This window comes from Protomyctophum bolini, assembly GCF_963924005.1.
Source record: "Protomyctophum bolini genome assembly, chromosome: 15".
NCBI lineage: Eukaryota > Metazoa > Chordata > Actinopteri > Myctophiformes > Myctophidae > Protomyctophum > Protomyctophum bolini.
The window spans coordinates 42,504,937-42,515,563 of NC_137876.1; the positions used below are offsets into that span (position 1 = coordinate 42,504,937).

At 45.9% G+C, this 10,627-nt stretch overlaps 1 long non-coding RNA gene across 1 annotated transcript; it reads left to right on the top strand.

Annotated features, from left to right (window-relative positions):
* The first annotated feature begins 503 nt into the window (after positions 1–503).
* Positions 504–1,053, top strand: LOC308329527. The gene is made up of 3 exons (XR_013965403.1): positions 504–612; positions 701–772; positions 962–1,053. It is a non-coding gene; the product is annotated as an uncharacterized lncRNA (long non-coding RNA).
* Positions 1,054–10,627: the final 9,574 nt, after the last annotated feature.

The window sequence follows — 10,627 nt, forward strand, 5'->3', positions numbered from 1 at the left end:
CCTATGGTTAGGCTTAGGCCCTGTTCTGCAGGTACGCAGCCTCCAACAAGTCGGCTCCATTTATTTTTCATACATCTGATGTGCATGTTCTTAATTTTCACTTTACATCACCTGTCTTTAAATATACCCCCACCTCAATCAGCTGTCTCTCGCTGTGTATCCGTTTGTCTCTGCAACCTCCAGCAAATCCACGCACCTCTGCCTTTGTCCGTAAATGTACATCCACCTCAGTCTTTTCATGACTAATACCGTCTCTCTCTCTCTTCTTTGCAACCTCCTGCAAATCCATGCACCTCTGCCGATACAACAGCTCCAGTACCATGTGAAGCCTTGCCTGAAGTTCCATGCACTTCTATGTCACCTCCAGTTCCATCCGGTATGTTTTGTTAATGTTCACCATCATCCATCCACATTTGTCTGTAAAAAATAAATATACATCCACCTCAATCTGTTCATAAATATCTCTGTCTGTGTGTGTCTCTCTCTCTCTCCCCTCTCTGCAACCTCCAGCAAATCCATGCACCTCTGCCGATGCAACAGTTCCATTTGAAGCCTTGCCTGAAGCTCCATGCACTTCTGCCATAATGTCACCTCCAGTTCCATCCATCTTAGGTACGTTAGTTATGTTTGTAATGTTCACCATCATCCAATTTGTCTGTAAAACCTCCTGCAAATCCATGCACCTCTGCCGATACAACAGCTCCAGTACCATGTGAAGCCTTGCCTGAAGTTCCATGCACTTCTATGTCACCTCCAGTTCCATCGATCTTAGGTATGTTTTGTTAATGTTCACCATCATCCATCCACATTTGTCTGTAAAAAAAATAAATATACATCCACCTCAATCTGTTCATAAATATCTCTCTCTCTCTCTCTCTCTCTCTCTCTCTCTCTCTCTCTGTGTGTGTCTGTGTCTCTCTCTCTCTCTCTCTCTCTGTCTGTCCTCTAATACAACCACCAGCATGCACCTCTGCTGAAATGCCACCTCCTGCGGATTGGACAAGAGTGCAGAAAATCATTGATGATGCTCAAAGAGAAGAGATGATGATGGAGCTACAGACTTTAAAAGATAAACAACAGTACTGTAGGGACAGGTATTCTGCCTCTCAAGTTCCAGATATCGTCCTACGTCCTCACAAGTAGAGATACTCCAGAGGCTGAGTGACAGCTGTCAAGATGGCGCCGTCGAGGGCTGCTGTGGCGTTAACGTGTGTAGTGTTCTGTCTGTTTTGTGATGTTTACGTGTCCTGTTTAACTTCTTACACTAAAGAAGAGCTTCTGCACATTGGGTGTTCAACCCCATCGGACTTTTTTCCAACATTACTCACCCGTTCAACGGACATACTGGATATGCTAGTGAGGGGGACGGCGTTCTTCGCCAGTGCTGTACGTTGGACTAGAAGACAACGGGGGAAAAAGAGGAGGTTGTCTGGTTCGCCTACGCCGGAGAGGATCGCGTCCACCTCTCCCAGGTATATTCCTTGGTAACGTGAACTCTCTACCCAATAAAATGGATGAACTCCGGCTGCTAGTTTCAAGAAGCAATGACTTTCACTCCACGGCTGTCTTCGCGTTAGTAGAGACCCATCTAACGCCGGCAGTCCCAGACGGAGCTGTACAGCTGGAAGGCTTTTCCGCGTTTCGAGCTGACAGAGACTTCGAGGCGGTTGGCAAGTCGCGTGGAGGGGGACTTTTGTTTTTTGTAAACGATCGCTGGTGTTCGGACGTGACAGTGATTCACCAACACTGTTCTACTACAATTGAATCTCTATTCATCCTTTGTCGCCCATTCTATTCTCCACGTGAGTTTAATGCGTTCATCCTCGTGTGTGTTTACATTCCTCCGGATGCTGACGTCACAGCAGCAGTAGACACACTGGCAGAACAGCTGTCAGGGGCGGAGCGTAGTTACCCGGACAGTTTTGCTGTAGTTTTGGGGGACTTCAACCAGGCTCGTTTGAGTCGGGCTCTCCCCAAATACAGGCAGCAGGTCACATGCCCAACTAGGGGTGTGAACACTCTGGATCACTGCTACTGTACCATCAAGCAGGCATACCACTCTGTCCCCCGTGCTGCGCTGGGCAAAGGTGATCACCATCTCATCCATCTGATCCCTCAGAGAGACTGCGGCAACAGCTCTCTGATGGGAATTCTTCCTCCGTCTGGAAAGGCCTCAAGACCATCACAAATTACAAGCCCAAGTCTCCACAGGCGTCTGACAACCTCCCCCTTGCTAACGAGCTCAATGAGTTCTACTGCAGATTTGAGAGGGAGCGGTTCCCCCCCACCCATGACCCCCCCCTGCCACATCCACCATCCCCACATCCCCCCCTCTCTGTCACGGTGAGAGAGGTGAAACTGCTGCTGAGGAGCCAGAACCCCCGGAAGGCGGCCGGCCCGGATTATGTCTCCCCCTCTGTCCTGAAGCACTGCGCTGACCAGCTCGCCCCGGTGTTCACCACCATCTTCAACGCCTCGTTGGAGCTGTGTCACGTCCCAGCGTGTTTCAAGGCCTCGACCATCATTCCCGTCCCCAAGAAGGCCAAGGTCTCGGGCCTTAATGACTACAGACCCGTCGCCCTGACCTCTGTGGTCATGAAGGTCCTGGAGCGCCTTGTCCTGGCTCACCTGAAGGGCATCACAGACCCTGTGCTGGACCCGATGCAGTTTGCGTACAGGGCCAATAGATCCACGGAGGACGCCGTGAACATAGCCCTGCACTACACGCTTGAACACCTCGATACTGCAGGCAACTACGCCAGGATCCTGTTCGTGGACTTCAGCTCGGCCTTCAACACGATCCTGCCATCCATCCTGGAGCACCAGCTGTCCTTGCTGCAAGTGCCGGACTCCACTCGCAGGTGGATTACGGACTTCCTTACCAACAGGTCGCAGCGGGTGAAGCTGGGGAAGAACATTTCCAGCTCCAGGTCCACCAGCACTGGCTCCCCGCAGGGCTGTGTCCTGTCCCCACTCCTGTTCTCCCTGTACACCAACAGCTGTATTTCCCTCCATCAGTTAAGCTACTGAAGTTTGCTGACGATACCACTCTGGTGGGCCTCATCTCTAAGGGGGATGAGTCGGCCTACAGGAGGGAGATCGAGCGGCTGCAGAGTTGGTGCACCAACAACAACCTGGAGCTTAATGCTCTTAAGACAGTGGAGATGGTGGTGGACTTCCGCAGGAACGCAGCCCCGCCCCCTCCCATCATGCTGGGAGACACCCCGGTGACCTCAGTGGAGTCATGCCGGTTCCTGGGCATGACAATTTCTCGGGACCTCAAGTGGGAGCTGAACATCATGGCCCTCCTGAAGAAGGCCCAGCAGAGGCTGTACTTCCTCCGACAGCTGAAAAAATTCAGGCTGCCGAGGCTCATGATGGCTCAGTTCTACACTGCCATTGTGGAGTCTATTCTCACTCACTCCATCCTCACCTGGTTCCCCGCCGCAGCTGCTAAAGACCTCACCAAGCTGCAGCGGGTGATTCGCTCTGCGGAGAGGGTGATTGGCCGCCCTCTGCCCTCCCTCAAGTCCCTGCACGACTCCAGGGCACTGAAGAGAGCAAGGAAAATTATGGCCGACCCCTCCCACCCTGGCCACGGCCTCCTCACCATGCTCCCCTCTGGGAGAAGACTGCGGCTGCCGAAGGCTACGAAAGCCCGCCACAGACAAAGTTTTTTCCCCTCAGCTGCCAGGCTGCTCAATGACTCTGGCTTCCCTTCCACCCCTACCTCCTAGTGACACCGGCACTTTAATCACCGGCAACATTTGATGCACTTTGAACTACTGTATATACCTGCACTTTATATTTATTTTCCTGCACGGTGTTGTCTTATGTCTGTCTATTTGTGAAAAAATAATTGAATGCACTCATGTTTACGTCAAAACAAATTCCTATGTGTGTATACACAAATGGCTAATAAAGGTATCTGAATCTGAATCTGAATCTGAAAACGTATGGAGACTGGACTGCCAGATAGAGCAATATTCCTCGATGTTGTTTTTTATGTGGGTCTGTTCAAGGACTCTATAGCTTATTTCAGTGGATGGAAAGTTGATGTTCTCTCTCTGGAGGACCAAGTTTTCATGACCCTGATGAAATTGCGAAAGAACTACACTAATTTGCATCTTGCCCAGTTGTTCCACTGCAGCACTAGTACAGTCAGTAATGTAATAATCACATTCATCCATGTGTTACATGAGATTCTCTTTAAAGACATCATGAGCGTAGTGCCAAGTAGAGAGAAGAATCAGTTAAGCCTCCCTGCCTCATTCCAAATGTTCAAAAACTGCAGGATGATATGCGCCCACCTGGCGGCATAAAGGCGTCCTGAAGCCTTCACTCTCGGCCGCTGTCCAACCAGCCAGTCTCCAGAGTGGAGCAGGCTAGAGGCCTGCATGGAGTAATATTACGGAAACGTCACTATAGCAAGAGTTGCTATATGTGTGCACAGTTTATTGTATAATCCGTTTGTTGTTATCACCTGTATATATATTCTGAGCACCGGGCCATGGAAGCCTGCTTTTTGTACAGTTTGGTAGATTATAGTAGAGTAGGCAATAGTAGGGTCACTGTTGTCACTTTATTTTCAGTTGTTAGGTTAGTGACTAAAACTCAAGAGGTTAGTTTTAGTATGTTTTTGATTATTTCCCTTAGTTGCTCCATGTGTCATTTATGTTTGTAAGTCTAGTAATTCATATTGAATACTTATGTAAATGTATATATTGTTTCCAACTATTTGCATGCCACATAGAATAATAAAGAACTTTGGGCATTTCACCACCTTGCCTTATTAATAACCGTCCTAGACTCTTTGAGTCGTAACAAATACAAAAACTGTTAACTGTGAGTGAAGCATTACACTTGTTTAGGCCTACAAGTGATGAATTGAACAAGGTGGACCTTGTTAATTCATCAAAACATTTAGAGACGTACAAATATACACTTCTATATAGCCAAGAACAGAACAGGAATTCATCATAAAGAGGTAAAAAGAGAAAATAATCTTAATGACTGTGTGTAGGGCGTTCCACATTTTGGTGGCCTAGGAGCGAAAATAATTTAGTCCCTTATTTGTGCCGAAACTGGGTTGTACATGGTTTGTTGAACTCCCTCTGGTGTTGTGGGTGTGGACTTTGTTGACATTAAGGAAGTATTTAGACTCCTCCTCGATTGTTTTATTAACCTTTGTCTCAAATTGACCAGCAAAAAACTATAATCCACAATGTTAGTAGGCCTAGTGTGTCCTTGCTCCAACTTGCTTGGAAATGTGCATATTGCCAGCAGGCACGTGGCAGCAGCTAAACTAAGCCCGTGAGCCTGTGCATTTCATATTAAAGCCTAGAATAAAGCCATCCAGGATCCTGGTGACCATAAAACCTTTGTTTCTGTGAATAAATGAAAACGCTAAACAAAAGATATTTACTAAATATACGATGCTGCATTTTTATTTTATTCTTTCTCCACAGAATCAAAGGTCTTATGGTCATGAATCACCAGGATTCTGGATGGATTGATTCTAGGCTTAAATGATTGATTGGGAAAATTCAGGGGGAAATTAATTGGAGAGTTTTCAGTGGGTCCAGATCATAGAGTTATTGTACTCTAAGGTCCAGATTAGAACCCACTGCTATGCTCCATACTGCTACCCGCTGTATTACACTGTACCATGGCTCCCTCTAGTGACCGTTTATATTTGGTGCACAGTCTGCACAGCGTACGCTCCAGCAGCGCTACTGCGCATGTGCAAAACCCAGTGTGTTCTCCATTAATGTTTCGGGAGCTGCTGCTACAATCCACAGACAGAACAACAATAAGAAATATAGCTGCGAGCAGCGATAAGGCGGGACCAAGGAGAGGGAGAGAGAGAGAAGGGTGGAGAGAGATAGAGAGAGAGAGAGGGGGTGGAGAGAGAGATAGAGAGACAGAGAAAGAGAGGGAGAGAGAAAGAGAGAGAGAGAGGGGGGTGGAGAGAGAGAGAGACAGAGAGAGAGAACAATATGCACAAAAAATAATCACAAGCTGAGTTGTCTCTACCCGGATTTGAACCAGTGACCATGTGGTCCAGAGGTGAGAGCTCTACCAACTGAGCTAAGCAGACACAGTCAATTTGCTCATTCTAAATAGTAACATCATACAGTATTCATATAGGTATTAGATGCAGAAGAAGTTTCACAAAACAGCAATTTTCATTGGCTCATAAAAACTACATTTTTTCACTTAGAAAAAATGTGTTACGATTTTTTGTCCGTATAAGTCCAAAGTTCACGTGTAGACGTTTTTGTGCATTTTGATCAAAGATTCTGGGAGGAGATACATTTTAAATGGTTTTCATATAATTCAAAATGGCGGGTAATCTAAAGGTCAGAGGTCAAAAGTCAGAATATGGAAGTTGTTCGGCATTAGGAGACGCATATGTGTATCAAAGTTAAATTGCAGACGGTCAAACAGTTCATGTGCTATGTACGTTCAAAGTTTGTATTTTCAATTGAATGTTATAGCGCCACCCTTTGGCCAATGGTCATGGGCTTCGCATAGTCATCGTTTGGCATGGTCCTCTACCAGAATCCTGCGTTTCGTGAAAACCGACTGCACGGTTCAGCCAGAGCTGCTATTTCTGGTGGTTAGCTGAGGTGTAAAATAAATACCTAATATAGCTGCGAGCAGCGATAAGGCGGGACCAAGGAGAGGGAGAGAGAGAGAAGGGTGGAGAGAGAGAGAGAGAGAGAGAGACAGAGAGAGAGAGAGAGAAAGAGAGAGAGAGGGGGGTGGAGAGAGAGAGACAGAGAGAGAGAGAGAACAATATGCACAAAAATGAATCACGGGCTGAGTTGTCGCTACCCGGATTTGAACCAGTGACCTTGTGGTCCAGACATGAGAGCTCTACCAACTGAGCTAAGCAGACACAGTCAATTCTCTCATTGTAAATAGTAACATCATACAGTATTCATATAGGTATTAGATGCAGAAGAAGTTTCACAAAACAGCAATTTTCATCGGCTCATAAAAACTACATTTTTTCACTTAGAAAAAAAGTGTTACGATTTTTTGTCCGTATAAGTCCAAAGTTCACGTGTAGACGTTTTTGTGCATTTTGATCAAAGATTCTGGGAGGAGATACATTTTAAATGGTTTTCATATAATTCAGAATGGCGGGTAATCTAAAGGTCAGAGGTCAAAAGTCAGAATATGGAAGTTGTCCGGCATTAGGAGACGCATATGTGTATCAAAGTTAAATTGCAGAAGGTCAAACAGTTCATGAGCTATGTACGTTCAAAGTTTGTATTTTCAATTGAATGTTATAGCGCCACCCTTTGGCCAATGGTCATGGGCTTCGCATAGTCATCGTTTGGCATGGTCCTCTAACAGAATCCCGCGTTTCGTGAAAACCGACTGCACGGTTCAGCCAGAGCTGCTATTTCTGGTGGTTAGCTGAGGTGTAAAAGAAATACCTAATATAGCTGCAAGCAGCGATAAGGCGGGACCAAGGAGAGAGAGAGAGAGAGAGAGAGAGAGAGAGAGCGAGAGGGTGGAGACGAAGAGAGAGTGAGACAGAGAGGAAAGAGAGTGTGGAGACAGAGAGAGGGCAGAGAGTGTGGAGACAGAGAGAGGACAGAGAGTGTGGAGACAGAGAGAGGACAGAGAGTGTGGAGACAGAGAGAGGACAGAGAGTGTAGAGAGAGAAAGAGGGGGGGTGGAGAAAGAGATAGAGAGAGAGAGAAAGAGGGGGGGTGGAGAGAGATAGAGAGAGAGAGAACAATATGCACAAATAAGAATGACAGGCTGAGTTGTCGCTACCCAGATTTGAACCAGTGACACTGTGGTCCAAAGGCAAGAGCTCTACCGACTGAGCTAAGCAGACACTGTCAGTTGACTCATTCTATACAATAACATCATGCAGTATAGGTATTAGCTGCCAACCGTATTTGGAAGACGTATTTGTTGCATGAGAGGTTTCACAAAACAGAAACTTTCATTGGCTCATAAAAACTTCATTTTTTCACTTAAAAGAAATCTGTTACGATTTTTTGTTCGTTTAAGTCCAAAGTTCAAGTGTAGACGTTTTTGTACATTTTGATCAAAGATTCTGGGAGGAGATAGATTTTAAATGGTTTTCATATAATTCAAAATGGTGGGTAATGTAAAGGTCAGAGGTCAAAAGTCAGAATACGAAAGTTGTTCACCATGAGGAGACAAATATGTGTATCAAAGTGTCATTGCCAACGGTCAAACGGTTCATGAGATATGCAAGTTCAAAGTTTGCATTTTCAGTGCTATAGCGCCACCATTTGGCCAATGGTCATGGGCTTCACATGGTCACTGTTTGGCATGGCCCTCTACCAGATTACAGAGTTTCGTAAAAACCGACTGCACGGTTCAGTCAGAACAGCTATTTTTGGCGGAAGAAGGAGAAGAAGAAGAAAAAAAAACACAAATACAAGAAGTGACCAAAGTCACTGCGTGTCTTCTTGGTCCCTTAAATATAGCTGCAAGCAGCGATAAGGCGGGACCAAGGAGAGGAAGAGAGAGAGAGGGGGTGGAGAGAGAGAGAGAGAGAGGGGGTGTGGAGAGAGAGATAGAGAGAGAGAGGGAGAGAGAGAGGGAGAGAGAGAGGGGGAGAGAGAGGGGTGGAGAGAGAGAGAGAGGGGTGGAGAGATAGAGAGAGAGAGAGAGAGGGGGGGTGGAGAGAGAGAGAGAGAGAGAGAGAGAGAGGTGGGTGGAGAGAGAGAGAGAGAGAGAGAGAGAAAGACGGGGGGTGGAGAGAGAGAGACAGAGAGAGAGGGGGGGGTGGAGAGAGAGAGAGAGAGAGAGAGAGAGAGAGAGAGGGGGTGGAGAGAGAGAGAGGGGGGGTGGAGAGAGAGACAGAGAGAGAGAGAGAGAGGGGGGGGGTGGAGAGACAGATAGAGAGAGAGAGAGAAGACAGAATACACTTATTACACTATTACACTTATTACACTATTACAGTACTATTACACTATTACACTAAATACACTTACTAGTATCTCTATAATTGTGATGTCATGTCCGAGAGAGAGAGAGAGAGAGAGAGAGTGAGAGAGAGATAGATATGCACAAATAAGAATCACAGGCTGAGTAGTCGCTACCCAGATTTGAACCAGTGACCCTGTGGTCCAAAGGTGAGAGCTCTACCGACTGAGCTAAGCAGACACTGTCAGTTGACTCATTCTAAACAGTAACATGCAGTATAGGTATTAGCTGCCAACCGTATTTGGAAGACGTATTAGTTGCATGAGAGGTTTCACAAAACAGCATTTTCGTTGGCTCATAAAAACTTCATTTTTTCACTTAAAAGAAATCTGTTACGATTTTTTGTTCGTTTAAGTCCAAAGTTCAAGTGTAGACGTTTTTGTACATTTTGATCAAAGATTCTGGGAGGAGATAGATTTTAAATGGTTTTCATATAATTCAAAATGGTGGGTAATGTAAAGGTCAGAGGTCAAAAGTCAGAATACGAAAGTTGTTCGCCATGAGGAGACAAATATGTGTATCAAAGTGTCATTGCCAACGGTCAAACGGTTCATGAGATATGCACGTTCAAAGTTTGCATTTTCAGTGCTATAGCGCCACCATTTGGCCAATGGTCATGGGCTTCACATGGTCACCGTTTGGCATGGCCCTCTACCAGATTACAGAGTTTCGTAAAAAGCGACTGCACGGTTCAGTCAGAACAGCTATTTTTGGCGGAAGAAGAAAAAAAAACACAAATACAAGAAGTGACCAAAGTCACTGCGTGTCTTCTTGGTCCCTTAAATATAGCTGCGAGCAGCGATAAGGCGGGACCAAGGAGAGGGAGAGAGAGAGGAGGGTGGAGAGAGAGAGAAAGAGACAGAGAGAGAGAGGGAGAGGGGGGGGGTGGAGAGAGAGAGAGAGGGGGTGGAGAGAGAGAGAAAGACACACAGAGAGAGAGAACAATATGCACAAAAATGAATCACAGGCTGAGTTGTTGCTACCCGGATTTGAACCAGTGACCTTGTGGTCCAGACGTGAGAGCTCTACCAACTGAGCTAAGCAGACACAGTCAATTTGCTCATTCTAAATAGTAACATCATACAGTATTCATACACGTATTAGATGCAGAAGAAGTTTCACAAAACAGCAATTTTCATTGGCTCATAAAAACTTCATTTTTTCACTTAGAAAAAATGTGTTACGATTTTTTGTCCGTATATGTCCAAAGTTCACGTGTAGACGTTTTTGTGCATGTTGATCAAAAATTCTGGGAGGAGATACATTTTAAATGGTTTTCATATAATTCAGAATGGCGGGTAATCTAAAGGTCAGAGGTCAAAAGTCAGAATATGGAAGTTGTTCGGCATTAGGAGACGCATATGTGTATCAAAGTTAAATTGCAGACGGTCAAACAGTTCATGTGCTATGTACGTTCAAAGTTTGTATTTTCAATTGAATGTTATAGCGCCACCCTTTGGCCAATGGTCATGGGCTTCGCATAGTCATCGTTTGGCATGGTCCTCTAACAGAATCCTGCGTTTCGTGAAAACCGACTGCACGGTTCAGCCAGAGCTGCTATTTCTGGTGGTTAGCTGAGGTGTAAAAGAAATACCTAATATAGCTGCGAGCAGCGATAAGGCGGGACCAAGGAGAGGGA